Source organism: Elaeis guineensis, chromosome 10 (genome assembly GCF_000442705.2).
Source record: "Elaeis guineensis isolate ETL-2024a chromosome 10, EG11, whole genome shotgun sequence".
In the NCBI taxonomy this organism is placed as follows: Eukaryota; Viridiplantae; Streptophyta; class Magnoliopsida; order Arecales; family Arecaceae; genus Elaeis; species Elaeis guineensis.
Genome location: NC_026002.2, coordinates 26,860,723 through 26,885,856, shown reverse-complemented (window position 1 = coordinate 26,885,856; position 25,134 = coordinate 26,860,723). Strand labels below are relative to the sequence as shown.

Below are 25,134 nucleotides of genomic sequence, written 5' to 3'. Positions count from 1 at the left end.
AATACTCGAGGCGGGCCACGAGATCCTTTACCTTCTGAAGATACTGGATCATGGTCGGATCTCGCGCCTCGAAGTCGCCCTTGACCTGCCCCACGATTAGCTGAGAGTCGGAGAATGCCCGGAGGCTGTCGACGCCCAATTCCTTCGCCATCCTCAAGCCCGCGAGGAGTGCCTCGTATTCGGCTTGATTGTTGGAGGCCTTGAAGTCGAACCGGAGGGCGTATTCGGTGACTACCCCGTCCGAGTTCGTGAGCAGGAGCCCGGCCCCGCTTCCCTGAGCGTTGGAGGCTCCGTCGATGTGAAGTACCCAGGTGGAGATCGGGTCCCACTCAGAGACCGAATCTCGTCCCGGGCCTTCCGCTCCCGACCTTTTGTCGGTCGTCGGGCATTCGGCGATGAAGTCGGCCAAGACCTGAGCCTTCAAGGCAGGCCTCGGTCGGTACTGAATGTCGAACTCGCTGAGCTTCATTGCCCACTTAGCGAGTCGTCCGGATGTGTCGGGTCGGCGCAGTACGGCCCTCAGGGGCTGGTTGGTGAGTACCACGATGGCGTGGGCCTGGAAGTATGGGCGGAGCCGTTGCGCGGAGACGGTCAGGGCGAAGACCATCTTTTCCGTCTCCGAGTATCTGGCTTCGGCGCCGTGGAGCACTTTGCTGATGTAGTAGATGGGCTGATGGGTTCGGCATTCGTTTTCCCGAACGAGCACCGAACTGATCGCCTCAGAAGATGTAGCCAAGTAGAGATACAAGGTCTCCCCGATCTGCGGCTTTACGAGCAGCGGCGGGGAAGCCAAGTACCTCTTCAGGTCTTCAAAGGCCTGTTCGCACTCATCCGACCAAGAAAAACCATTCGTCTGGCGCAAGGTTTTGAAGAACGGGAGGCACCTTTCAGCTGATCGGGAAATGAATCGGCTAAGAGCGACGATTCTCCCGTTCAGTTGTTGGACCTCCTTCTTGGTGTTTGGATGACGCATGGCGAGGATCGCCTCTATCTTCTCAGGGTTGGCCTCGATCCCTCTCCGAGAAACGAGGAATCCGAGGAACTTCCCCGAGGTCACCCCGAAGGCGCATTTGGTCGGATTGAGCTTCATTCGGTGTCGTCGAAGGGTGCGGAAGGTCTCCTCGAGATCCTGAACATGGTCCGGGATCTGCGTGCTCTTCACCAGCATGTCGTCCACATACACTTCCATGTTGCGGTCGATCTGGTCTTTGAAGACCTTATTGACGAGTCGCTGGTAGGTGGCACCGGCGTTCTTCAATCCGAAGGGCATCACCCTGTAGCAGTAGAGGCCCTTGGGGGTCACGAACGCGGTGTGCTCCTCGTCTTCAGGCGCCATCCGGATCTGATTGTACCCGGCGAAGGCGTCCATGAAGCTGAGCAGTCGAAATCCGGACGTCGCATCCACCAGCTGGTCGATTTTTGGGAGTGGAAAGCTATCCTTCGGGCATGCTCGGTTGAGGTCGGTGTAGTCGATACAGATCCTCCACTTCCCGTTGGCTTTCTTGACCATGACGACATTGGCGAGCCAATCGGGATACGTGGATTCGCGAATGAAGCCCGCTTCGAGCAGCTTGTCCACTTCCTCGTCGATGGCCTTCTGCCTTTCTGGGGCGAAGGACCTTTTCTTCTGCCTCACCGGTTTCATCGTCGGATCGATGTTGAGTCGGTGAGTCATTGTTTCCGGAGGGATGCCCGACATATCAGCTGCCGACCATGCGAATATGTCGGCGTTGGCCGTCAGAAGCTCCGCCAGTCGGTGGCGTTCGGCGTCGGGCAATTGAGACCCGACCCAAACTTTTCTGTCGGGATTTTCTCCTATCGGGATCGCCTCGAGCTGCTCGGCCGGCGAACCCCGCTCTTCCTCCTCCCGTTGATCCAGTTTGTCGATTGTCAGGGGATCCTTTGTCTCGTTGCTTTGGGCGGAGATTTGAAAGCATCGTCGGGCGAGCTGTTGATCTCCGCGCATCTTCCCGACTCCGTTTCTGGTCGGGAATCGAACAAGGAGATGGTACGTCGAGACGATCGCCCTGAGAGCGTTCAGTCCGGGTCGCCCGAGTATGGCATTGTAGGCCGAAGGGACTTGGACGACCGCGAAGATGAGGGAGACCGTGCTTTGCCGTGGTTCGGTACCGACCGTCACGGGCAGGGTGATTTCTCCTTCTGTCGTGACGGTGTCTCCGGCAAAGCCGATCAAGGGCGTGGAGACCCCACTAAGTCGATCCGTCGGTAGTCGCATTCGGGAGAAGGTCGAGTAAAACAAAACATTTGTCGAACTTCCATTATCAACAAAAATTCGTTTTACATCGTAATTGGCTATTGTCGCCGACACAACAACAGCATCGTCGTGGGGAGTCTGGATGCCCCGAACGTCGTCTTCCGCGAAGGTGATTACGTCGTTCGGTCGTGGCTTTTTGGTCGGCTCCCCCCTGTAGACGTCCCCGATCCCAGCCGCTTGGAAATCATGTTGATGACTCCGGCCGTCGGCTGGTTAGTCGGTGCCTCTTCAGTCGGCTGGGGGCATCGATCGGCAGTCGGTCGGGTCGGCGGACCCTTTCGAAACTTGCCGAGATACCCTCGGCGGATGAGATTTTCGATCTCGTCCTTCAACTGGATGCATCGCTCGGTGTCGTGGCCGTGGCTCCGATGGAACCGGCAGTACTTCCGATGGTCGAGGCCCTTTGCCTTCAGAGGCGGAGGCCGTCGCAGGTATTCCTTCCCCTCGATCTCCATCAAGATCTGCGCACGGGGAGCGGAGAGAGGAGTGTAGGAGTCATACCTGGGACGCACCGACCTTGGAGTCTGTCGGCGGGGTGATTTTTGGATCTGTCGGGGTGGAGAAAGCCGACTACCGGCCGGGGGCCGGCTTGGTTCGGCGGGCTCCCGACCTTTTCTTCGTTTCTCCTTCGGACCCCTGGGCTCGACCAAGCGTCGGTCGGACGCTCCTTCGTCCGCGCGCATATACTTGTATGCGCGCTCCAATAGCTCGGCGTATGTTCGGGGGAGGGTCTTGTCCAGAGAATAGGTAAATCGGGACGACCTCAGGCCCCTCTTCATGGCTGAAACCGCCATGTCTTCGTTGAGGTCCCGGACCTCGAGCGTGGCAGCGTTGAATCGCGCCACGAAGTGTCGGAGCGTCTCGTTTTCCCCCTGCTTGAGGGAGAAAAGGCTATCCGACGTTCGCGGCGGCTTTCGGCTGGTGCTGAAATGGGCCACGAACGAGTGCTCGAGCTGCGCGAAGGAATGGATACTGCCCGATCGAAGACCGGAGTACCAAGCCCTGGCAGCCTTGCGAAGTGTGGCGGGAAAACCGATGCAAAAAAGAGCGTCGGTTGCCCCTTGAATTGTCATGAGAGCTTTATAGCTCTCGAGGTGGTCGACTGGGTCGGTGGAGCCGTCGTAGGGCTCCACGTGCGGCATCTTGAACCGACTGGGAATCGGCTCGTCGAGGACCAGTCGGGAGAGAGGTTGGGCGGTCTGGAAGTCGACGTCATTCGAAGACTTCTGGCCGTCCATCTGCAATTGGGCGAGTCGGCGGTCGATCTCCTCGAACCGTCGCTCGTAGTCGTCCGCTCGTCGATGCTGGGAGACCCCAGGAGTGGAGCCTCCGGAAGACTCTGAAGGAGAGGCCGACGGTGTGCGCGGCCGCTTTTCCTTTCTCGCCCGTTCCAACGGGGAAGGAGAGGGCCGCTGGGACCGTCGGTCGTCGCGCCGAGGTCGACCCTCCTCCTCCCCGTGGGAGCGCTGTTGGGAGTGCTCGCCTGGAGGCGGCGGGGGTCGGCGCGACCGTCGGCGGCTGCTCCTGGAAGGCATAGGTCGGGCCGCCGGTTGTTGCTGGAGGCTTTTGACTGCGTCGGTCAGCACGGTAATCTGCCGCACGATGGCCGCAATCTGGGCCTCCGTGGTTACTGCGGGGTGCGGAGAGCTAGGCTCCGCCGCCGATGGGGGCGGGGAGGCTTCTTCCCGGCGGGAAGAACGCCTTGCCGACCCAGTGATTCTCGATCGTTGAGCTCTTGTCTTTGTCATGCTGTCCCCTACCTGGCGCGCCAATCTGTTGCGGCCAATCGCCTCGTCGCCCGATCGCCGGGAAGCGTGCACCTGCAAAAGGAAGTCCGCACTGACCGGAGGCGGCTCCGGTGGGGACCCTCCGACGGTCAAGTCAGAGAGGTGACTGGGCAACAGTGAAATGCAGACAGAGAGCTCGGAGAGGGAGAGAGAGAGAGAGAGAGGGGCGAGCCTGCGTATGTGGGAGAGACGGGCGGATCGATCCCTTGCACTGTTGCCTTCCCCGGTATATATAGTGGAGCACGGTATGGCGCCATCATTAATGGCGCGGACAAGTGAGGAACTGTCAACTCACTGTAGGCTGTCACGTCGCCGTGTAGCCGTCTAATCACCAGGGTTGACCCGGTTCTCGGCGGGACAACGCCCCTAGGTGACCGTGCCGCATGTCCGTGTCAGAGCTGACAACGTCTGGCGGCCGTACGGCGGTTGGTGGAGTCGGCCGACCCAGGGTCGGTGGCCAGCAGAGTTGCGTCGGACTCCTCCGTCGGTCGGCGAGCTTCATGTGGGTCGGCTAACGGACCTCTGGGTTTAGTCGGTCGGGAATGGACCGTGGGATGGCCGCAGTTAGCCGCTGATGGCGTCCGTCGGCCTGTCGCCCGACTTATGATCGGCCAGGCAGAGTCGTCCGTCGGGTCGTCGGTTAGTCGGCCGGGCTGCCAGGTCGGGCCCTCCGACAGACGGTCGGTCGGGTTGCCAGACGGTCGGGCCCTCCGACAGACGGTCGGTCGGTCGGTGGGTATCCCCCAACAGAACTCAATGTGGTTTTCTAAAAGAAGAGAGCATCCATGGTAAAAATGAAAGCAACAGCCGAGAAGCTCTGATTTTTTATATTCCCTATGCTGTGATAAAAGGTGTCTCAGCTTAGCTGGCTCCAAGAAGACAGCACCTAGGGGCACCCAAGTTAATGAGAGGATAAGCTTCTGCAAGTTCTATCAAGAAGAGATACCCTCCACAGGGAGACAGTCGGTTGCTCACACCTAATTCATGAGAAACTGTAATTATATATGTTTATCACCCTTAAAAAGATTAGATCTTGCATTGATCACCCTTTCTTGGTTTTCAGAATGTAAGGCGTGTTGGGTGGATGTCTGATCAGGACAACACCTCCCAAGATCTTTTCGATATCGCACGGTGCAACAGGAAGAAAAAAGAAATAAAACAGAAAACAATCAAAATACGTGGATCAGCCTGGCTCGCCTTCGCGGGGCATGCAAACTTTACTATAAAAAAGAAATTTTACAAGAGTAGATCTCATCCTCAACCCGCGTACACCCAATTTCTCTCTCACAGAAAGTTCTCCCTCATAAAAGCTCTCTCTCTAGAAAGACCTCTTTGAATCCCTAAAGTGACTGTTGTCTGCTGTTCAAAAATTCTGCTCCTTCTCTCTACAGCGTCCTCGCATCTCTTTCTCTCTTTACGGGTGTTCAGGCTCCTTCACAGCCATACAGCCGTTCGCGCACTACACCAAAAGCCGGGCCACACCATAACCCTTTTATTCACGTTCACAGCCTTTTAAAGGCTAAAAATCCATATTAAAATGTGATTAGGAGTCCTAAGATCAATCTAAAACCTTCTCGAACCGTTGGATCTCGACTGAAAGCTCCCTGGGCCGTCGAATCACGCACAAAGACCCCTGAACCACGCGTGGACCACGACTTCGGTCCATACGGCTCCCGTAGACCGCCAGCGCTGTGCGGTCCATAGTGGACCTTGCGAGTGCTGAGCTGGCCCGCCCGTGTGCATTGGGCCGGCCCACGCACTCGCCCGCACTGGGTCTGCCCGCGCCTGGGCCCGACCGTGCCTGGGCCGCACGTGCTCGCACTGGGCCCGTCTGCACGCTAGGCGTGTCTCCGTCAGGCCGGACGGCGCTCCGCAGGTCGCCGCCGGCCACCATCGCCTCGTGCATCGTGCCACAGCTTCGATCGCTTGTATCTCCTCCGTCTGAACTCCGTTTGGAGTGATCTTGATCTCGTTGGACTCCGTTTTTCATCGCGAACCTTGCTGTGGGCTCAATATGGATAGAATCTCAAGGTATCAAATCCTAACAATTTTCATCTTGACTCGATATTCGACCTCCTCCTAACTCCAAGAACTTCTGGATCTCCTCGTCTTCATGTCCTGAGACAATCGCCTGTTGATTATGGATGGGCAAATATAGAAGTTGAGTCAGATCGCTCGATTCCATCTCCGTCGTATGCTGTACTCCTCTTGACTTGAGACTTGCTCGGAGCATCATCCTGCGGCAATAGGAATCTCACCTTGTGACGTCGCCTCTCGTCCTTTCGAGTCTCTTGTCTCATGTCCGATCCACCTTCACCTGGAGCTCCACCTCGTTCTGGGCTCCACCTGGCTCCTAAAGCTCCACCTCGCACTGGACTCCCTGTCAGGTAATAATGTCCTCTGCTCCCCTTCTTCCCCTCCAGCACAATCTTATCGCTGCATAGCACCCTCAAGATTCCTCTACTAGCTACCGTTTTAGAGCCTTTCGAATCCAGTCTGCTCAGTGAGATAAGATTCAATCTGAAATCGGATATGTATCGGACCTTCCCCAATCTCCTCACTGCACCATCATGTGTCCTCCAACTGATCGTCCCAATGCCTCTGATTGCACAGTTCGATCCATCCGACAGATATACAGTGCCCTCACTGTTCTCCAGGGAGTCAAACTGCTCCTCTCTGCAACATACATGATGGGTGCATGCAGAATCTAATATATACTACTGGAAAGAAGTAGATACCTCATCAGATATCTCTAGGACATCTCCATCTGAATTGCTGTCGGCCATCGCCATAACAACCATCGTCCGATTTTTGAGTTGAGGGCAATCTCTGGCTAGATGCTCCAACTCCTTACATCGGTAACACCTGATTTTGCTCAAGTCCCTCCTGGACTTGGACCTCCCTCGTCGCAATCTCCTGTCGCTCCGTCTACCACCTCCTGCTCCTCCAGAAGCCACCAAAGCTGAGCTACTATCATCTGAGCTCAAAGCTGGGTTCTTCCTCAGAGAATCTCATTTTGGAGTATCGCCGTGGTGACCTCATCCATCTTGATGGTGCTCTTTTCCATTAGAAGAGCAGTCACCAAGGACTCGTATGAAGGAGGAAGTGACGCTAGTAAAACCAGTGCCTTGGTCTTCTCCTTAATATTTTCACAAATGCTGAGGAGGTCGGTGAGGATCTTCTGAAAGTGACTTAGATGCTCCTGCATGCTCTGTCCCTCAGCCATTCGCAGCTGATAAAACTGCCTACAGAGGAAAAGAGTGTTGGCGAGAGATTTCATCATGTACAACTCTTCGAGCTTCGACCACAGCACCGTCGGAGAAGTCTCGCTAAGCACATGGATCACCACCTCATCCGTTAGGTACATACAGATGGTACTCACCACCTGCATCTGTAACCGTATTCAATCTTGTACCTCCATGGTAGTCGGCTTCTCTTCACATAAGAGAGCATCGATCAACCCTTGCTGGATGAGCACGTCCTTCACCCTTGCCTGCTACAAGGAGAAATTGCTCTTTCCATCAAACTTGTTGATCTCCATCTTGATTGATCCTGTCTTCTCCAACTTCAGTTTTGCTCACCACCGCTGCAATTTGCGTCCTTGTACTGCCTCACTCTGATACCACTTGTTGGATGGATGTCTTGTCAGGGCATCACCTCCCAAGACTTTTTCGATACTGCATGATGCAGCAGGAAGAAAGAAAAAAATAAAATAGAAAACAATCAAAATACGTGGATCAGCCAAAAAAGGGCTCGCCTCCACGGGACATGCAAACTTCACTATGAAAAAAAATTTTTACAAGAGGAGATCTTACCCTCAATCCTCGTACACCCAATTTCTCCCTTATAGAAAGTTCTCCCTTATAAAAGCTCTCTCCCTAGAAAGATCCCCCTAAATCCCTGAAGTGACCGCTGTCCACTATCCAGGAGCTCTGCTTCTTCTCTCTACAGCGTCCTCGCATCTCTCTCTCTTTTCATGGGTGTTCAGACTCCTTCACAGCCGCACAAAGCCGTTCGTGCACCACACCAAAAGCCGAGCCACATCATAATCCTTCTGTTCACGTTCACAGCCTTTTAAAGGCTTAAAATCTGTATTAGAATGTGATTAGGAGTCCTAAGATCAACCAAAAACCTTTTCGGACCGTTGGATCTCGACCGAAAGCTCCCTGGGCCGTCGGATTGCGCACAAAGACCCCTGAACCACGCGTGGACCGTGACTTCGATCCACGTGGCTCTCGTAGACCGCCAGCGCTGCGCGGTCTATGGTGGACCGTGCGAGCGTTGGGCTGGGTGCCCGCGCAAGCTGGGCCGGCCCGCGTGCTTGCCCGCATTGGGCCCGCCAGCGCCTGGGCCTCGCGCGTGCCTGGGCCCAACTGCGCCTGCACTAGGCCCGTCTGCACATTGGGCCTTGTGCTGCTACATGCTGGAGGCATCTCCACTGGGTTGGGCGGTGCTTCGCTAGTCGCTGCAGGCCCGCCGCCACTTCGTGCATCGTGCCACCGCTTTGATCGCTCGTATCTCCTCCATCCGAACTCTGTTTGAGGTGATGTTGATCTCGTTGGATTCTGTTTTTCATCGCAAACTTTGTTGTGGGCTCAATATGGATTAAATCTCGAGATGTCAAATCCTAACAAAACGTGCATGAAGAAATAAAAGTAGAACAATAACAAAGGAAACTATGGAACAATATATATTAAAAAAAATGCTCCAAATCAACTTAGGTCAGTTAGTTCTCAATCATATCAAAAGCTTGTAATTTCCCCAATTGTCTGTGCTGCAGATTGCATAATTAGTGGTTAGGAAGGTTAAAAAGGTTCAGGGTTTGGGTAGTTCTAAAGATAAGAAAAAGGCATACAAGAAAAAGAGCAGTATGGCTCCAGGGTATTTGCCTAGCTCCTCCTCCCTTGATCTCCAATCCCTGAGGTGGCTCTCTCTTTATTTTGTAAGAGGCCTTTATCTAGGATTTCCCCATAGAGAAGGATTGCCTCCAAAGTTAACCTCATGCATGATGAGGGCAATATATAAGCTTCCCCAGAATATTCTACTATACTCTAGTAGAAGTAAATATGCTGGTGATGAGATGCTAATTGCCTCACAAAGTACTTGTTCTTTTAAGATCTTTACCGACAAGGGCACATGCTCTAGTCCCCCAAAGTTTGCGGATCAATTACATTGTGGAAGAGGTAAATCTTTCTCAATCTAAGCTCTAGGGTACAAGTGTAGAAGGAAAATCTAGAGAAGGATATGTCTTGTAATATTGTCAGCAAAGAGGAGAAGAATATCGCAAACCAGTTTATTGTAATGTTAGATTTACATCTAATCCGTGGCCAAGTCCATGCAAGACTTCTTAAATGCTATGGTTCTCTTAGACTTGAATACTTTCCAAGGAGCCAAATGGTATAAATAAAATATTATCAACACCTGAGAGTTGCAACCTTAATGTGATCTAGTGGGAGTGATAGTGGAGAACTAGAAAAGGTTTCATAGACAGTAAAGGAACATTAGTATTTTATTACCAAGAACAAAAGTGAGCGTAGAAAAAAACACTGGCATGCTTGCGAAGTTTGTGTTTTGATGCAAAGGCATATGGTTTAAACTTGTATCTTAATTTCCAAATTCAGATTTAGTTTATTTTCTGTTAATTGTTGGTTTTATATTATTTCGATAGGAGAGGACTAGGAAAGTTTTCATAGACATAGTAAATGGAGATTATTATTTCACTACCAAGAGCATTGGCTTTATATTGAAAGACAGGGCAGAAAAAACTGGCAAGCTTGCAAAGCTTGCCAGTTGATGCAAAGGCATGTTCTTTAAAGTTGTATCTTAATCTTCAAATTTAGATTGAGTTTATGTTCTGTTGGTTGTTGTTTTTCTATTATTTGGCCTTTGTATGTTACAACCTCCTTGCATATTTTTCAATTGGAAGTTTTGATATATTTTTGGCAGCTACAAGTAAACAGATTATGGACTCTAGCCAATTGCACTAAATGTATGACAAACTTTGTTAGGAATAAATGCTATTCTTGTGTATGCGTCTATATGAGGCTTACGTAGTATGCATATTTCCATGGCGAAAAAGGTAAATAAAAACAAATCAAACCACTTCAGCGTAGGTATAGTGCTAGTGCACTAAAGTGCAATGCTATACATATTTAATTCAAAAATAAAGATATCTTCATATTTTTTTCTTTTTATGTATCTCCTAGATCCTCTCTGCTTCATTCTCCATTTCTAATTTGCAGTAATCAATGGCGTTCTCATTTCTCATATATAGATTTCCAAGCATATAAACTATTTTTGATCATGAACAATAGTGAAGCTGGATTACAGGACACATTCAATTTTGTTAGACAATGTCTTAAATGTTAACCAAGCAAACTCATGGAAGATGCAACTACAGTCTTTTATGCAATATAGAATATTTAACTAATCAAGGCTCAAATGTGGGGACTTGATGGTTGTAGCCCCAAGTAACTTACAGAGTCCTTGGTATGATACCCCTACACATATCCTCCTCCCTCTTCTTTAGTAGATAGGATATGATTTGCTCAACCTCAGATTTTATATGCAAATACAAGACACTGTCTGTCTGTCTACCTTTCAACAACTCCATCTTTCCACTTGTTATAATTGGCTTTCCAAATAAATAATAGAACCTGCCAGGTAGTTTGGGGCAGGCAAAAGGAAAAAATATATCTTGTTTTCCCTCATCATTCCTATAAACAGAGCAACTTCCATGTCAAATAAAGCATTGATAACCAATATGATACAACAGGAAGAATAATCAAATAAAATAATGTAAAGATTAACATAGATGGGACTATACCTGATATTCATGTTCTCATTGAATTCTTTTATTCCTTCTTTTACGAGGGGAATGCTCATCATATCATCATAATCCATAAGCAACTGCAACCATTTTATCGATGTACCAAGCATGAAATCAGTTCATAAATAAATTCACAAGCATATGAACTAAAACTAAGTAAAGCCCAGTCAAAAAGTAAGCAATGAATGGGACAGCGCATAGATCACGGTTTATGTTAAAAGGAAACTGTTTATCTGCATTATTTAAGAGAACAATTCTTGAAAAAATAACCTTGGTGCGAACAGCATTTTAATGAGTTTCACTTATGGGAGACAACGTAAAGATATTTGATTGTTATATGAAGAAAAGGAAATACATTAAAGCATGCCCTTTATTAGCTCCTAAAATACTGGTAGAAACACGGGATAATGTAGAGAGCCCCATATGTTTAAAGAGGATGGTACAATCATTAGAGGGCACTTCATATTAGAATTGTGAGGCCATGAATCCTTTATATATCCTATGCCAAACACACTCCCAGTGCGTGTACTGTCTCTTTGGCACTCTCTCTCATATATACACATACATTTTCATAGATACACTATATATAAAATGACATACATTAAGAAAATATAATGATAGTGAAGTCATGAAACAAGCATTTTAAATCTTGTGGGATCGGACTGTCCCGATTTTTCTATGGAACAAGACGTGCCACTATCTTGTCCCTTCCCAACACCTAGGACAAGAGATGTCTGCTGATTGGGGCACTAGGACGATGGTGGGACGGTCTTGTCAGGACACATGAGATGGTACCCCATTCCGGTGTCCTACGGGACATCCCATTAGGACTTGAATCCATGCCCTAGGATATTAGAGATCACTTCCAATCAACCTGTAAAAAATGCTCAGCTCCTATCTCTAACCTAATAGTTAAGCTGTCCACATTACTAAAAGGTCATAAGAAAGTCAAGAATGGATTCCAACAGGAGAACTGTTGCTGAGCACTCATGTGAACATTGAAATCTATACTACAAATATACATGCATACAAATATGCACATAAATACGTAAATTCTAATGGACACAACGGGCTCAAGAGAGCAAGCACAAAGGAAATGACTACAAAGGCTTTTCTTTCAGTTGATCACCACTCAATACATATAAGCAAGCATATAAGAGCAGATTAACAACCAGCCGAATAGATATGAGAGCAAGAAGATGCAGAAGACCTTTATATAACTGAATTGAAAATATGTACCCATTGAAGTCCTTTGAGAATCAATAGTACTCCACAATTGGTTCCCTTTCTATCCTTTTCTTCCCTCTGTCCCTTTTTTTCTCTTCTGCACTCTGTGAAGTACCAATATGGTATTTCTTTGGTTTTTGCCTTTCTTTTGGGGGTGTATGTGTTTCTAGTTACATATGCAGAGAGGAGATCAGCCCACTCTAGCAACCTTGGGTCTAAATGGGACTTTCATGAGACAAGGGAAGAGAGACTAAGGGGTAAGAGATAGGTAGAGAGACAAGCTTCAGGGCTTCTAGATGGGTATCTCATGGTCCCTAAATAGCTATGGTGGACTAGCATGCCATTCATTGTTTCTTCTCCTTTTAACTTCTTCGTGATTGGAGTTGTATGCATAAGGATCAAATCCTATAACAAAATTAGAAAGGCCGGAAAAGTCCCTCCTTCATGCAAAAAATATTCTAAAATTCAACCCCTCCACCTTGCTTTATCATTGAATGGTAATTCCACAATTGGAATATTTACTAACTGTCCAACCTATAAGCATGAGAGTTCATGGTATTTATTTTATTCAAGAAAAAAAAAAAACTTATACAGTCTATATATCCACTAAAATTCAAAAAAAAAAGAAGCCTGGTAGCAGGACTTATGTGCATAATTAAGTCTTTGAACTAAAATGAATAAATTCTGATGTATTGCATTTTTATAGTAATTATTATTATTAGTTTTTAATGATTTTGATGAAATTGGTATAATAATTAACTAAATAAATATAAGAACCTGATATGTTTTATGTCAATTGCAGGTAATTGAGCCAAGTCACACCTAATTGGGCTTAACCATGTTTTAAAGGTCAAATTAAGTGAAATTGGTTGAGTCCGATTCAGCAGGATTTGTCATCCGGAGTCATCAGGTCTTGCATCAAAATCAGAGTCCATCTCAAAGCAGAATAACCAAATCAAGATATCAATAGACCCCACACCTTATCCTTTTTGGCATCATCAGCCAGAAAAGAAACTAGAGGTGCAGAAAATAAATCAAGCAGTTAATCTCTCCCATCTAGTCAACCAATCTAAATTTTGGATATTTTGGTGTGAGGACCCCTAAAAGGCAAGCTACAGGACTCCAAATTGAGCAAGATTAGATCCTACAGAATTTTGAGAGAAGCAAGAAAGGAACATAATTTACAGAATTGAATTTGGATTCCAAATAAGGTGGCTACAGTAGGTTGAAGTTGGTAACAATGTTGGACACAACAAGAAACACCCGATACACCCAGATTCTTCTTAGTGTTTCTTGGCACAAAGATCTGATATGGCAACCAATTTTGGGTGGCAAAGAGCTATCTTGAAAAGAATTAAATGGAAGAAAATCAGAGTCCAAACTAATTCTGCATGAGGAGCAAACTGAGAAAGAATTGGAACCAATTCTTGGAAAACTTGATTTGGGCAGCCGAAACCTTACTTTGTTTTGCAGATTTTGTGGATCCAGAAAGGAAGAAATTTTTTTCCTCTAATTAACCATGCCTCCTTTCCTTCTTTTACTATGGAAATCATAATAAAATCAGAAAATTTGGGCAGCATAAGGAGTAGATGGCTGGTGGTTGCTTAAAGCCTATCCAAAGGAGGAGAGATTCTATACCAAATAAAAAGAATGATATATAAAATAAAATCATGAGAAAAATACCACCTTAACCCTAGCCCTAGCCCTATTTAAGGATCCTAAAACACCAGTAGGAGGAGAAGGAGAATCATCTTTGAAAGCTAGAAATCAAGCAAGGAGAGTTTGGAGTATCTGGAAGATTTGAAGAGAGGGTTCATTCGGCTCTGCAATTCCTTCAGAGTTTTTAATTCTTTCTCTTGTTTACTTTGAATTTATTTTTTAGAACTCATTGTTAGGATGATTTTAGAGTTTTATTCAAGTAAACTTGAGTTTGATTTTGATATGATGAAAAGCTAAATTTCTAGCTAGGGTACCTGATGTAGCTTGAATTTAATTTCAATTCCAGAATCTTGTATTAATTTTCTTTGTTAATGCAATTATTTATTATTTTTGCTTAATGCTTTTAAGTATTATTATCTTTGGTACTTGATTGATTTTGATTTATAATTGGTACTGGGAAGGAAGATTATAAATTAGAGTTAATAACAAACATCATAGGAATAATAATTGGAGCGGGAGCAGAAGATTTGACCTGTGGGATCTTGAAAATAATCACTGTGCTTGTTGAACTAATTGAAATCTATTTTACTATTGGAAGATAGATTATAGGTTTTAATTAGTATATTTAATAAGACTCGGGAGAGATTATTAAATAATTTAGGATTATTTATCCTTGCATTAATAATTAAATTTAGATTATTATTCGGAATAGCTGGAATTGATAATTGGTCCAAGTGAAATCAGATATACCCTAGTGCTTTATCAATCAAATTTTGATTCAGCTTTCATTGAGTTCTTTAGAGTTAATTTTATATTTCATTATCATTCAGTTTCGATCGTTTAGATATTAGTAAAATTAGCATTCATTTTTGGTAATTAAACTCAGTCCTCGTGGAAACGATCTCTTATTTATCATTATATTACTTGAGCGATTTCGTGCACTTGCGAAATAGGCTAACAAATTTTTGGCGCCGTTGCCGGGGATTGGTGCTTTAATATCAAGAATAGTTGATTTTACTAGTAATCTAGATATTTTATTTCTTAGATATTTAAAAAAAAAATCACTGACATTTCATAATGCTTAACTAATATAGTATAACCAAAAATATTAAAAAAAAAATATCAAACTTGATTGGACATCTTGTTTCTTTGCATTGCATCTCCATAATTAACTTTAAGGGCACTTAACCCATTAATCAGATAAGGTGGGGATTTGATCACCCTTCCTTAGCCCAAAAACCACATCCTTCATCCTGCATAACCTAGACCTTAATCTAAAATCAATTAAACATTGGCCCTAGGATATTCGAGCTCAATAGGACAAGAAAGCCTTAAAGTTAGACCGGGTTCGAATTGATTAATTGCTCGGTGTCTAAGGCAAGTGGTTTAAGAAGGTGGTTTTCAATTGGTTCCGTTGTCTGACCTGGCCAACTCAGTTGGTGTCTAAGGAAAGCAACAAGCAGGGGACCTCCCACATCTTACACTTACCTGACCGAGACAGTTAGTCAGTTTTGGGCTTGGAGTGCTTGAAGGCGATCTTGGAACAGTTAGGAGCTGTCTAGATCTAGGTTAACCCTAGGATAGAAAGTTTATTTTGTGCTAACTTGTTTGTCATTAAAATTTAAACCTAATTAAAACACTCTTCTCTTTCATCTCTAGATTTAGGATTCCTTAGGACTCATCTCTAGAACTCTTTTCTCTCTCCTTCCTCTTCTCTCTTCTCTTAAAAAAAAAAAAAAGGGATAATAATTTTTCAAAATTACAACTTGGAAAAGAGAATCGGGTCGACTGGTGAGAATTGAATCAAATCCCATTTCAAGTCAAGAAATTGAATGCACTTGTAAACAAAACATTAAAGCAGTCAGAGAAGGGAAGAAATCTGAGGCAAAAATAGATCCAGAAATGGCTAAAGATCCAAGGAGAGAAGTAATCCTAGTAGGGAATAATGAGGTTGCTAGAGAGGCAAACCCCAGGGCACTGCGGGATTATGCCATGCCTACCGTGAATGGAGTTTCATCTAGCATCACAAGACCACCTGTGCAAGCAAACAACTTTGAGATCAAGCCTGCTTTGATCCAAATGATCCAGACAGCAGTTCAGTTTGGAGGATTGCCCAATGATGACCCTAATGCACACATTGCAAACTTCTTGGAGATATGTGATACCCTTAAGCATAATGGAGTGTCAGATGATGCAATTCGGTTAAGATTGTTCCCGTTTTCACTTAGAGACAAGGCTAAAGCATGGTTACAGTCTCTTCCTGCTGACTCGATCACCACTTGGAATGACTTAGCACAAAAATTTTTGGCAAAATTCTTTCCACCTGCTAAGACTGCCAAGTTGAGGACTGACATCCAAACCTTCGTGCAATTTGACATGGAGACCTTATATGAAGCCTGAGAAAGGTTTAAGGATCTGCTTAGGAGGTGTCCACACCATGGGCTGCCTAAATGGTTGGTTGTGCAAACCTTCTACAATGGGCTGAACAACCATACCAGAATTAATATTGATGCTGCTGCTGGAGGTTCATTGATGGGGAAGTCGCTTGATGAGGCCTATGATCTTTTGGAGGAAATGGCCAACAACAATTACCAATGGCCCAATGAGAGAAACATGGCGAGGAGACCTGCAGGGGTTCATGAGATAGACGCTATTACTGCACTCAATGCAAAGGTAGACACTCTTTTCAAAAAATTAGATCATTTGTCTATTAATGCTGTCAATACTTGTGTGCAGACCTGTGAGATGTGTACTGGGCAACATGCTACTCGAGATTGCCCGATTGACAGCTCATTCATGCCTCCAGTACAAGAACAAGTGCAATATGTGGCAAACCAAGGAAGGCAACAGAACAATCCATACTCAAACACCTACACGCCTGCCTGGAAGAACCATCCAAATTTTTCCTGGGAAAATCAATAGCAACAACAGAATTATCAGAATAGAGGACCACCTGATTTTCCACAGCAAGAAAAGAAGTCTAACCTGGAAGAATTGGTTGCAACTCTCACCAAGGCCACTACTGATTTCATGGGTGAAACTAAGGCAAACTTTCAAAACCAGCAAGCTGCCATTAAAAACTTGAAAATACAAATGGGACAGTTGGCCAACATGGTAGCTAACAGAACTCAAGGGTCATTGCCTAGCAATACTAAAACGAATCCGAAGGAGCATGTGAAGACAATTACCTTGAGGAGTGGAAAACAACTAGGAGAACAACAAGGGAAAGAGCCTATTAAAGAACAAGTAAAGGAACAAACTCAAGAAGAGACTATGGTCAAAGAGAAGCTAAAAGAGAAAAAGGAAGAGCCAGTAAAGCCCTACAATCCACCAGTTCCTTTTCCTCAAAGGCTCAAGCAAAGTAAGGATGACAAGAACTTTCTGAAGTTTTTGGAGGTCTTCAAGAAACTACACATAAATATTTCATTTGCGGAGGCATTAGCTCATATGCCTAGCTATGCCAAATTCTTGAAGGACATCCTTTCCAAAAAGAGAAGGCTAGAGGACCATGAGACAGTCATGCTCACCGAAGAGTGCAGTGCAATCATTCAGAACAAGTTGCCATCAAAATTAAAGGATCCAGGGAGTTTTACAATTCCATGCAATATTGGCAATATCGAATTCACTAAAGCATTGTGCGATTTAGGTGCTAGCATTAACTTAATGCCTTTATCTGTTTTCAGGAAGCTTGGACTAGGGGATGTGAAACCGACCAGTGTCTCATTACAACTAGCTGATCAATCGTTGACATATCCTAAAGGCATAGTGGAGGATGTATTAGTCAAGGTGGACAAATTTATCTTCCCAGTGGATTTCATTGTCTTAGATATGGAAGAAGATAGAGAGGTTCCTTTCATATTGGGGCGTTCATTCCTTGCAACTGGCAAGGCACTTATAGATGTCCATGAGGGTAAGCTCACTTTAAGAGTAGGACAAGAAGAGGTAATTTTTAACGTGCTTAATTCTTCTAAATATCCTCTTGAGAATGATGAATGTTTTAGATTAGATGTGATTAATAAATTTGTTAGTGAAAGAATTGATAATTCTGAATATGACTTGATTGATGGTGTTAAAAATAAACAGCATGTTGATGTATTAAATGATGAGAAAATACAGGATTCAGTAGAGGCTAAGCCAAACCCCAAGCTTGAGCTTAAGCAGCTCCCTTCTCACTTAAGATATGCATTCTTGGGAGACTCATCTATTTTTTCTGTCATTATATCTGCTCATTTGTCTACTGAATAAGAAAAAAAATTATTGCATGTGTTGAAAAAGCATAAGAAAGCACTAGGCTAGTCTATTGATGATATTAAGGAAATTAGTCCCAGTATATGCATGCATAAAATTTTAATGGAAGAAAACTATAAACCTTCAATTGAGCATCAACGTAGGTTAAATCCTAATATGAAGGAAGTAGTTAGAGCTGAAGTAATGAAATTACTTGATGCAGGAATTATCTACCCTATTTCTGATAGTAGTTGGGTGAGTCCTGTTCAAGTAGTTCCTAAGAAAGGAGGGATGACTATTATTACAAATAATAAAAATGAGCTAATACCCACTAGAACAGTCACTGGTTGGCGTGTGTGTATTGATTATAGAAAGTTAAACAAAGCCACACGAAAGGACCATTTTTCTTTGCCTTTTATTGACCAAATGCTTGAGAGATTGTCCGGATATCCCTTCTACTATTTTTTAGATAGTTATTCAGGATATTTTCAAATTCCTATTGTACCTGAGGATCAAGAAAAAACTACATTTACTTGTCCATATGGAATATTTGCATATAGGAGAATGTCATTTGGGTTATGTAATGCACCTGCAACTTTTCAAAGATGTATGATGTCTATATTCTCTGATATGGTTGAAAAATTCATTGAAATCTTTATGGATGATTTTTCAATTTTTGATCCTTCTTTTGATATGTGTTTGACTAACCTCTCCCAAGTTCTACAGCATTGTGAAGAAACTAATCTTGTGTTGAACTGGGAGAAATGTCATTTTATGGTGTAGGAAGGAGTAGTTTTAGGCCATAAGATTTCATCTAGAGGGATAGAAGTAGACAAAGCAAAGGTGGAGGTCATTGAGAGATTACCACCACCAACATCTGTTAAAGGAGTGAGGAGTTTCTTAGGGCATGCTGGCTTCTATAGAAGATTTATAAAAGACTTCTCTAAAATTACCAAACCTCTTTGTAATTTATTGATCAAGGATGCACCTTTTAAAATTACTGATGAGTGTTTGATTGCTTTTAACAGGTTAAAGAGAGAATTAATCTCAGCTCCTATCATCACTGCATCTGACTGGAATCTACCATTTGAACTCATGTGTGATGCAAGCGACTATGCTATAGGAGCAGTCTTGGGACAAAGAAAGGAGAATAGACTTCATGTGGTGTACTATGCGAGTCGAACACTGAATAATGCACAGTTGAACTATGCCACCACAGAGAAAGAGTTGCTCGCCATTGTTTTTGCTTTTGATAAATTTAAGCCATATCTTATAGGAGTAAAAATAATAGTTTATACTGATCACTCAGCAATTAAATATTTACTTAAAAAGAAGGATGCGAAATCGAGACTAATTCGTTGGGTGCTCTTATTGCAGAAATTTGACTTGGAGATTAGGGACAAGAAAGGAGCAGAAAATCTTGTAGCAGATCACTTGTCTTGGTTAGAGTTAAGTAAAGAAATTGAGAACATTGAGGTACCCATTAATGAGTCATTCTCTGATGAGAAATTATTTGCATTACTCACATCTAGTACACTCTGGTATGCTGATATTGTTAATTTTAAGGCATGTGATATTATTCCTTCAGAATTTAATTACCAGCAAAAAAAAAATTTTTACATGATGCAAAATATTATTTTTGGGAGGATCCATATTTATATAAGTATTGTCCAGATCAGCTTATTAGGAAATGTGTGCCTGATGATGAAATTAAAAATATTTTAAAACACTGCCATTCATTAGAGTGTGGAGGCTATTTTGGACCCAACAAAACAGCTGCTAAAGTATTACAGTGTGGTTTTTATTGACCTAACCTATTTAAAGATGCTATTACTTTTGTTTCTTCTTGTGACCGATGTCAAAGAACTGGAAATATTTTTTTTAGACAGGAAATGCCACTAACCAATATCCTTGAAGTAGAACTGTTCGATGTGTGGGGATTAGATTTTATAGGGCCTTTTCCACCTTCTCATTCAAATCAATACATCCTGGTGGTGGTGGATTATGTATCCAAATGGATTGAGGCAGTAGCACTTTCTTCTAATGATGCCAAGAGTGTGCTCAAGTTCTTAAAGAAATACATATTCACACACTTTGGTATTCCAAGAGCTATCATCACGGATGGAGGTAAGCATTTTTGTAATCGTTATTTGGATTCTCTATTGACAAAATACGGTGTTACTCATCGTGTAGGAACACCATATCATTCTCAAACAAGTGGACAAGTAGAGATCTCCAACCGTGAAATTAAAAGAATATTGGAGACTACTGTCAACTCATCAAGAAAGGACTGGTCCCTAAAATTAGATGATGCGTTATGGGCATATAGAACAGCATTCAAAACGCCAATTGGGATGTCCCCATATCGTCTAGTTTATGGAAAAGCATGCCATTTACCTGTGGAGCTACAGCATCGAGCTTACTGGGCAACTAGGTTGCTAAATTTCAATATGAAAGCTGCTGGGGAGAAAAGGTTATTACAGTTTAATGAACTTGATGAGTTCCGCCTCCATGCATATGAAAATGTAAGAATTTACAAGGAGAGAACGAAACGATGGCATGACAAACATATTGTGAGGCGTGAATTCCAAACAGGACAAAAGGTGTTGCTGTATAACTCTCACCTAAAGTTATTTCCAGGCAAGCTCCGGTCTAGGTGGTCAGGTCCATTTGAGATTATACAAATTTTTTCACATGGAGCTGTTGAGCTGAAAAGTGGTGATAGGACCTTCAAGGTCAATGGGCAAAGATTGAAGGAATACATAGATGAAGGATTTGAGCAACCAAAAACCTCCATAGCACTGACATAATGCATTGGGATAGTCAAGCTAACGACTATAAACTAGCGCTTCTTGGGAGGCAACCCAAGCAAAAAAATTTTTATTTTTTTTTATTTTTTGAGTCAATTTTAATCCTCACTATATTTTCAAGATTTGAATGGACGTTGTTCACTTTTTGTAGGCACATTAAAGAAGACAAGAGAGATGACATGATTGAGGACGAGTTGCAAACTCGCACAAACGCATAGGCACGCTACAAAAGGGAGTACCCCTAACCTTTAAGAATGTCTTGCTATAATATGTATTGTGATGATGATCTTGTCATGGAGCACAATGTCCAATTCAGATTTGGGGGTGCATTTGCATGAGCATTTCGTATTAATAATATAGGATTGTCATTATGTTTGCATCTTTGTATGTATTTTTTAATAAAATTAAAAAAAAAATTGGAATGTTGATTTATTGATCACTTGTAAAGATATAGAGGGGGACAATTTTACTTTTATGTTATTGTTTGGCTATCTTAGCTTTAAATTTGGAAGTCAAATTCAGGGATTGACTGTTTTAAACTTGTAAATACTTAAATAAAATCTCGTATAGGAGATAGTTACTTTGCTTCGCCAATCCTATTTGTGAGCTTTGTTGCAATAAAATGTAGATAATTTACTTGGAAGAAATGATATAGGCATTCCTTTGGCATATCCTTTTTGACCCCTTGTATTTTCTTTTCATCCTATCTCATATCTACTGTTCATATTTTTTTAGAATAAATTGATTATAATGGTTAGAGCATACTGAATTTTTAGTTTTTCTTCCATTCAAAAAAAAAAAAAAGCACAATCTACTCCGCTGTTTCAAGTTGCCTAGTAACTAGGAGCATTCATGAGCCCCATGTTTGCTTTTACGTCAAACAGTGACTTGAATTATGAGTATGCAAAGCACTTTGAGTATATGACTTGCTGAGTAACCGAGTGCCTTCATCACCAATATCGATATTCGCGTAAAAAGGCAAATGATGACTTAAGGAAGAGTGCCAAAGTGTATAGGCTGTTCTAAAAATATAAAATAAAACAAATAAAGGAAGGGATGTAAAGTATAAGTAATTGAGTATGCTCTGATTTATTGTGGTTGATTTATTTTCACTTATGTGACCATAACCATCATTCTTGTTGCTTGCTTTCCATTTTTTTTTTAACCCGAAAAAGTCCTATTGATCTCTTGAGTACGTTGTTTGCACTATTGGAGATGGGCTGATAGGATTTTGCATTCAGGATTGGATGTTTGAACCGAATTATTTTATTAAAACCTAAAGGAAGCAGGGTAGCTATTGATTGTGCGTAATTTTGTTTGAGTATGAATGAGTTTGGAATAGTTAGCTTGTGGGTTTGCCTTTCGATTTTGGGTTGAGGTGGTTAAGCCATGGCATTTGGGTATTACTCCTTTGTGTCTAGATGGATTTTGAGTATATTAATGTTAAATAAAGTTTTTAGCATTAATTTTTTTTAGATTCTCTATTTTTGATTTGGATTTTTCTTTTGCTTGGGGACAACCAAAAACTTAAGTTTGGAGGTATTTGATGTATTGTATTTTTATAGTAATTATTATTATTAGTTTTTAATGATTTTGATGAAATTGGTATAATAATTAACTAAATAAATATAAGAACCTGATATGTTTTATGTCAATTGTAGGTAATTGAGCCAAGTCACACCTAATTGGGCTTCACCATGTTTTAAAGGTCAAATTAAGTGAAATTGGTTGAGTCCGATTCAGCAGGGTTTGTCATCCGGAGTCATCAGGTCTTGCATCAAAATCAGAGTCCATCTCAAAGCAGAATAACCAAATCAAGATATCAATGGACCCCACACCTTATCCTTTTTGGCATCATCAGTCAGAAAAGAAACTAGAGGTGCAGGAAATAAATCAAGCAGTTAATCTCTCCTATCTAGTCAACCAATCTAAATTCTGGATATTTTGATGTGAGGACCCCTAAAAGGTAAGCTACAGGACTCCAAATTGAGCAAGATTAGATCCTACAGAATTTTGAGAGAAGCAAGAAAGGAACATAATTTACAAAATTGAATTTGGATTCCAAATGAGGTGGCTACAGTAGGTTAAAGTTGGTAACAATGTTGGACACAACAAGAAACACCCGATACACCCAGATTCTTCTTAGTGTTTCTTGGCACAAAGATCTGATATGGCAACCAATTTTGGGTGGCAAAGAGCTATCTTGGAAAGAATTAAATGAAAAAAAATCAGAGTCCAAACTAATTCTGCATGAGGAGCAAACTGAGAAAGAATTAGAACCAATTCTTGAAAAACTTGATTTGGGCAGCCGAAACTTTACTTTATTTTGCAGATTTTGTGGATCCAGAAAGGAAAAAATATTTCTCCTCTAATTAACCATGCCTCCTTTCCTTCTTTTACTATGGAAATCATAATAAAATCAAAAAATTTGGGCAGCATAAGGAGTAGATGGCTGGTGGTTGCTTAAAGCCTATCCAAAGGAGGAGAGATTCTATACCAAATAAAAAGAATGATATATAGAATAAAATCATGGAAAAAATACCACCTTAACCCTAGCCCTAGCCCTATTTAAGGATCCTAAAATACCAGCAGGAGAAGAAGGAGAATCATCTTTGAAAGCTAGAAATCAAGCAAGGAGAGTTTGGAGTATCTGGAAGATTTGAAGAGAGGGTTCATTCAGCTCTGCAATTTCTTCAGAGTTTTTAATTCTTTCTCTTGTTTACTTTGAATTTATTTTTTAGAACTCATTGTTAGAATGATTTTGAAGTTTTATTCAAGTAAACTTGAGTTTGATTTTGATATGATCAAAAGCTAAATTTCTAGCTAGGGTACCTGATGTAGCTTGGATTTAATTTCAATTCCAGAATCTTGTATTAATTTTCTTTGTTAATGCAATTGTTTGTTATTTGCGCTTAATATTTTTAAGTATTATTATCTTTGGTACTTGATTGATTTCGATTTATAATTGGTACTGGGAAGGAAGATTATAAATTGGAGTTAATAACAAACATCATAGGAATAATAATTGGAGCGGGAGCAGAAGATTTGACCTGTGGGATCTTGGAAATAATCACTGTGCTTGTTGAACTAATTGAAATCTATTTTACTATTGGAAGATAGATTATAGGTTTTAATTAGTATATTTAATAAGACTCGGGAGAGATTATTAAATAATTTAGGGTTATTTATCCTTGCATTAATAATTAAATTTGGATTATTAATCAGAATAGCTGAAATTGATAATTAGTCCAAGTGAAATCAGATATACCCTAGTGCTTTATCAATCGAATTTTGATTCAGCTTTCATTGAGTTCTTTAGAGTTAATTTTATTTTCCATTATCATTCAGTTTCGATCGTTTAGATATTAGTAAAATTAGCATTCATTTTTGGTAATTAAACTCAGTCCTCGTGGAAACGATCTCTTATTTATCATTATATTACTTGAGCGATTTCGTGCACTTGCGAAATAGGCTAACAAATTCCATAGAGCGATATATTGTTGGATAATACTAATGTGGCCCTAAACTGTTATAAATAATAAAAGAAATAATTGCACAGTATTAAGAGCATGGTTTTAAATTTGTATAGAAATAAATACATCTTCTCTCTACGACTCTGCCAACAATGTAATGTTCCTAGGTCTACATTTACAAATTTGTATAGGACAAGCAGTGATAGATCCATGGAGGCTGTCATTGCAGCTATTTGTTGTTTCGTTTCCTTATTGGATGACTATATTGAGGTTCTAACTACTCCCAAGCAAGGTTTTAAATTCCCTATGATAGGGTTGTCCCGGTATTCCCAAAGAACGAGATGCATTGTCCCACCATCCTGACATTTGGGACAAGAGATGTCACATTTGAATAGAGGATGTCCCAAGAGGTGCCGATTAGGATGCTGGGACAAAAGCGAGATGGTCCTATCTTGACACCCATGATAGTACCCCATCCTAGTGTCCCACGAGATATTTTGCTGGGACTCAAGTCCTTACTCCTAAGTGTTGCCCTCTTCTTTGCATTAGAGCACCTTTTGCTATTATTGATGCTTATTTTCCCAGCTTTAAAATTTTTCTAGGCTAGGTGACCTATCCCATTTATCACAACAATAGGAGTGTCATGCATTCGCATACTGTTTGTTGCTTTGTAAGTTTACTAAGCACACATACAAAGAAATGTGACTTCACTAGACACAATTTACAAGGATAATCATAATCTTTTTTCTAACACTTTCTAATCTCTTTAGCTTCCTATTTCATGAAGTTGGATATTGTGTGATGTTTCTCTTTCCTATCAATGAATTCCTGTATATGATTCAGTATG

At 42.5% G+C, this 25,134-nt stretch overlaps 1 pseudogene; it reads right to left on the bottom strand.

Annotated features, from left to right (window-relative positions):
• LOC109506766 (phytyl ester synthase 1, chloroplastic-like) overlaps positions 1-25,134 on the bottom strand; it is a 48,353-nt pseudogene that overhangs the window by 7,729 nt on the left and 15,490 nt on the right.